This window comes from Neophocaena asiaeorientalis, unplaced genomic scaffold, assembly GCF_003031525.2.
Source record: "Neophocaena asiaeorientalis asiaeorientalis breed wild unplaced genomic scaffold, Neophocaena_asiaeorientalis_V1.1 scaffold545, whole genome shotgun sequence".
In the NCBI taxonomy this organism is placed as follows: Eukaryota; Metazoa; Chordata; class Mammalia; order Artiodactyla; family Phocoenidae; genus Neophocaena; species Neophocaena asiaeorientalis.
In genome coordinates this window covers 564032-570133 of record NW_020174638.1, presented here as the reverse complement: position 1 = coordinate 570133, position 6102 = coordinate 564032, and positions in this window count along the sequence as shown.

The window sequence follows — 6102 nt, the reverse complement described above, 5'->3', positions numbered from 1 at the left end:
AACATTGCTGGTGAGTGCGAAGTGCCCAGGAAAATTTTGCCATGGCCCTTGTGTGAGCTCTCATGAGAGAACAGTGTGCTTGGAATACTTTGAGGCCTTCGTACCTGAAGTTCGTAACCCTCGTCTTCGCATTCCATCTAACACGTCCTGCCTGAAGTCACCGTGCCTCCTAGAGGAAGTCGGCTTGCCTTCTTACTGTTGTTTAAGTCCTTTTCTTCCTGTGGCACTGCAGGCTTTTGAATATCCTCTGGCCCAGTGGAGCAGCTTTCGGCTTTCCTTGGTTGAGGCAGTTAGTATGATGCAGAACACCCTATTTCGAAAGGTTGAGTCAGGGAAGGAAACACAGGGTACCTGTGTCTCTTTGGACTTGTTAGTAACCATAGGGGTGTATGCTGAGTGTGCACATGGAAAAGGAGACCTGCTGGAACTAGCCTTGCTTTCCCATTTTGAAGGCAGCCTTCACGCTGCATTGAAGCTGCCTGCCATTCCCTGCTCTTGACAGGCCTGTGAACCCTGTAAGAATGCTTCTGGGGAGAAAATGAGTTCGCTCTGTCTAAACCAGGAGCTTGCATGGCCGCGTTGGTGGTCAGCCTGACAAGCGCTAGAGCTAAAGTGAATCTCAACGTGAAAACTTGCCTCCTGGTTATGCCCTTAGTCGCCCTGCAGAGATGGAGGTATTTTCAGAAAGGGAGGTGTGCAGCTGTGTCCATGAGTTCGTAGTCGCTTAGAAGGCGATCTCCACGTCTTACTCTTCCACCATCTTCCCCCATCTCCCCGGGTATTCAACATTTCCCCTCCAAGTTCACTGAGTACCTCCAGACCCCTGTGGGCCGGCTGAGCAGCTTTCTGGCCCATTGGCGGATGCCTCGGAGGCCCTCTGTGCGTGCCGAGTGATGGGCAACACACTGTACGTTCCTTGAGGAGAGCTACATTTCCAGAGTCCTCGAACGGCCTCAGGACAACATTGCTCTTGAGTGCGAAGTGCCCAGGAAAATTTAGCCATGGCCGTTGTGTGAGCTTCCATGAGAGAACACTGTGCTTGGAATACTTCGAGGCCTTCGTACCTGAAGTCACTCTGCTCCAGGAGAAAGTCAGCATCTTACCATGCTATGTCGCTCCGGGCACACCCAGCGTGAACACATGCCTGGAAGTAAGGCCCTGAGTTGCCGTGCAGCAGCAGAGGCGTGCAACAGTTTCCCCGAGGCGGTGGCCTCTGCTCTGCATTCCTAGAACGGCAGCGTAGTTTTCTGGACACCTAGGAGGCTAGCCTGGGCACCCTGTTGCCGGCAGGAACACTTGAGTACCCGCAGGCACACAAGGTTGAGCTAAGCAATGTCCAGACCCGTAGCCCGTTAGAGTCCCTCTGTGCATGCCGGGTTTAGGGAAAGGCACTGCCCTCTCTTTTGGAGCAGCTTAATTTCCTCACCCCTCGCACACGTTCACGAACACCGTTCTGGCATGTCCCACACGGCGTGGAAGTCTTTCGCATTGCCCTTGTCTCAGCTGCACTCAGAGTAACCCTCGTCTTCGCATTCCATCTAAGACGTCCTGCGTGAAGTCACCGTGCCTCCTAGAGGAAGTCGGCTTGCCTTCTTACTGTTGTTTAAGTCCTTTTCTTCCTGTGGCACTGCAGGCTTTTGAATATCCTCTGGCCCAGTGGAGCAGCTTACGGCGTTCCTTGGTTGAGGCAGTTCGCATGATGCAGAACACCCTACTTCGAGAAATTGAGTCAGGGAAGGAAACACAGTGTAACCTGTGTATTTTTGGAGTTGTTAGAAACCACATGGGTGTATGCTGAGTGTTCCCATGGAAAAGGAGACCTTTTAGAACTAGCCTTGCTTTCTCATTTTGAACGCTGTGCACATGCTGCTTTGAAGCTACCTGACATTCCCCTTCTGTTGACAGGACTGTAAACCCTGTAACAATGCTTCTGGGAGGAAAACTAGTTTGCTCTGTCTAGAGCCGGTGCTTCCTTGGCCGCGGTGGTGGTCAGCCTGACATGCTCTAGAGCTAAAGAGAAACTCAAAGTGAGAACTGTCCTCCAGCTTTGGCCCTGAGTAGCCGTGCAGAAAGGGAGGCATGCAGGAGTTTCCATGAGTTCTAAGTCACTGCTCTGCTTTATATTAAAGGAAATACCCTTGTGAGGACACCTAGGCCCTTCAGGTGTGCATCCTTTTACCTTCAAGGTCTCTGAGTACCTCCAGGCCCCTGTGCCCTGCGGAGTAAAGTCAAAGCTCATTCGTCGGTCCCTCGGGTGCTCTCTGTGCATGTCAAGTGACGGGAATCCACTGCAAGTTCCTTGAGGAGAGTTACATTTCCAGAGCCCACGAACATCCTCGAGACCACATTTCTGGTGAGTCCATAGTGCCCAGGACCCCTTTGTCAGGGCCCACGTGTGAGCTGCTATGAGAAAACCCTCTGCTTTGAATACGTCGAGGACCACGTACCTGAAGTCGATATGCTCGAGGAGAGACTCAGCGTCTTACCGTGCTGTGTCTCTAACCAGACACCCAGCATGAACACTTGCCTGTGAGTAGGGCCCTGATTTGCTATGAAGAAGCGGAGGCATGTAGCAGTTTCCATGAGGCCGTGGCCTCTGCTCTCCATACCTTTGGCGGCAGCATAGTTTTCTGGACACCAAGGAGGCTCGTGTGGGCACCCTCTTCCCGGCAGGAACACTGACTCGCCACAGGTACCCCTGGGCCTGCTAAGCAACATCCAGGCCCGAAACCCTTTGGAGCCACTCTGTGGGTATGCCGTGTGTAGGGAAATGCACTGCACTCTCTTTTGTAACAGCTTAATTTCCCCAGCACTCCCTCACTTTCCTGAGCACCGTTCTAGCACATCCCACATCCCTCGAAATCTTTTGCGTGTCCACTGTCTGAGCTGCACTGAGAGCAGCCCTTGGCTTCACATTCCTTCTACGACCTGCTGCTTGAAGTCACCCTGCCTCCAGGAGAAAGCCGGCTTGCGTTCTTGCTGCAATTGAAGTCCTGATCTTCCTGGGGCACTCCAGGGTTCTGAATAGCCACAAGCCCACAGGCGTACCTAGGGCAGTCCTTGGTGGAGGCAGTTCGCGTTATGCGGGACAACCTACTTGGAGAAATTGATTCAGGGAAGGAAACACTGGGTAACCTTTGTCTCTTTTGACTTGTTAGAAACCAAAGGGATATATGCTGCATGTGCCCATGAAACAGGGGCCTGTTGGAACTAGCCTTGCTTTCCCATTTTGAAGGCTGTGCTCATGCGGCCTTGTAGCTATCTGACGTTTCCCTGCTGTTGACAGGCCTGTAAACGCTGTAAAAATGCTTCTGGGAAGAAAACGAATTCGCTCTGTCTAGAGCAGTTGCTTCCTTGGCTGTGGTGGTGGTGAGCCTGACACGCTGTAGAGCTAAAGGGAAACTCAAAGTGAGAACTGGGCTCCAGGTTAGGCCGTGAGGAGCCGTGAAGAAAGGGAGGCATGCAGAAGTCTCCATGAGTACTAAGTCGCTGTTCTGTTTATTTTAAAGGAAATACCTTTCTGAGGACACCTAGGCCCCTCGGGTATGCATCATTTTCCATCCAAAGTCACTGAGTACCTCTAGGGCCCTGTGGGCCGACTGAGCAACGTCGAGGCCAATTGGTCGGTTCCTAGGAAGCCCTCTGTGCGTGTCAAGTGATGCGCAATCCACTGGACGCTCCTTGAGGAGAGCTAAATTTCCAGACCCCACGAGCAGCCTCAAGACCACATTTCTGGTGAGGCCGATGTGCCCAGGAAGTCTTTGTCATGGCCTACTTGTGAGCTGCCATGAGAAACCCCTCTGCTTTGAATACGTCGAGGACCACATACCTGAGGTCACTCTGGTTCATGAGAGACTCAGCGTCTTACCGTGCTGTGTCTCTAACCGGACACCCAGCATGAATACTTGCCTGTGGGTAGGGCCCTGATTTGCTATGAAGAAGCGGAGGCGTGCAGTAGTTTCCATGAGGACGAGGCCTCTGCTCTGCATATCTTTAATGGAAGCACAGTTTTCTGGACATGTAGGAGGCTCGCGTGGGCACCCTGTTCCCAGGAACAACACTGTGTACCCACAGGCACCCCAGGGTCTGCTATATACCTCCAGGCCCTTTGCCCTTTGGAGCCACTCTATGTGTATGAGGAGGGTAAAGAAACGCACTGCACTGTATTTGGAGCAGCTTAATTTCCCTAGCACTCACTCACGTACCCGAGCACCGTTCTGGCACGTTCCACATCCCTCGAAGTCTTGCGCATTGCCCAAGTCTGAACTGCACTGAGAGCAATGCTCGGCTTCACGTTCCATGTAGGACCTCCTGCCTGAAGTCACCCTGCCTCCAGGAGACTGTCGGTTTGTGTTCTTGCTGCAATAGAAGTCCTGTTCTTCCTGGGGCATTGCAGGATATTGAATAGCTACAGGCCCACAGGTGTACCAAGGGCGGTCTTGGTGGAGGCAGTTAACTTCATACGGGACACCCTACTTCGAGAAATTGATTCAAGGAAGGAAGCACAGGGTAACCTGTGTCTCTTTTGACTTGTAAGAGACCACAGGGATATATGCTGCGTGTGCCCATGAAACGGGGGCCTGTTGGAACTAGCCTTGCTTTCCCATTTTGAAGGCTGCGCTCATGCTGCCTTGAAGCTACCTGACTTTTCCCTGCTGTTGAGAGGCGTGTAAACCCTATAACAATGCTTCTAGGTAGACAAAGAGTTTGCTTTGTCTAAACTACGTGCTTCCTTGGCCACGGTGGTGTGGTCAGCCTGACGCACTCTAGAGCTAAAGAGAAACTCAAAGTGAGGACTGGCCTCCAGCTTAGGCCCTGAGTAGCCGTGCAGAAAGGGAGGCATGCAGCAGTTTCCATGTGTTCTATGTCGCTGCTCTCCTGTATTTTAAAGGAAAGAAACTTGTGAAGACATCACGGCCCTTCGGTTGTGCATCATTTTACCTCCAAGGTCACTGAGTACCTCCAGGCCCCTGTGGCCTGTGGAGTAAAGTCAAAGCCCATTCATCGGGCCCTCGGGTGCTCTCTGTGCGTGCCAAGAGGCGGGAATCCACTGCAAGTTCCTTGAGGAGAGCTACATTTCCAGAGCCCACGAACATCCTCAAGACCACATTTCTGGTGAGTCCGAAGTGCCCAGGACGTCTTTGTCAGGGCCCACGTGTGAGCTGCCATGAGAAAACCCTCTGCTTTGAATACGTCGAGGACCACGTACGTGAAGTCGCTCTGCTCGAGGAGAGACTCAGCATCTTACTGTGCTGTGTCTCTAACCAGACACCCAGCATGAACACTTGCCTGTGGATAGGGCTCTGATTTGCTATGAGGAAGCGGAGGCGTGCAGCAGATTCCATGAGGCCGAGGCCTCTGCTCTGCATATCGTTAACGGGAGCACAGTTTTCTGGACCCGTAGGAGGCTCGCGTGGGCACCCTGTTCCCAGCAACAACACTGTGTACCCACAGGCACCCCAGGGTCTGCTATATAGCATCCAGGTCCGTAGCCCTTTGGAGCCACTCTATGTGTATGAGGAGGGTAAAGAAACGCACTGCACTCTCTTTGGAGCAGCTTAATTTCCTTAGTACTCACTCACGTTCCCGAGTACCGTTCTGGCACGTTCCACATCCCTCGAAGTCTTGTGCATTGCCCAAGTCTGAGCTGCACTGAGAGCAATGCTTGGCTTCGCATTCCATGTTGGACCCCCTGCCTGAAGTCACCCTGCCTCCAGGAGAATGTTGGTTTGCGTTCTTGCTACAATAGAAGTCCTGTTCTTCCTGGGGCATTGCAGGCTTTTGAAGAGCTACAGGACCACAGGTGTACCTAGGGCGGTCCTTGGTGGAGGTAGTTAACTTCGTGCGGGACACCCTACTTCGAGAAATTTATTCAGGGAAGGAAGCACAGGGTAACCTGTGTCTCTTTTGACTTGTAAGAGACCACAGGGATATATGCTGCGTGTGCCCATGAAACGGCGGCCTGTTTGGAACTAGCCTTGCTTTCCCATTTTGAAGGCTGCACTCATGCTGCCTTGAGGCGACCTGACATTTCCCTGCTGTTGAGAGGCGTGTAAACCCTATAACAATGCTTCTAGGTAGACAAAGAGTTTGCTTTGTCTA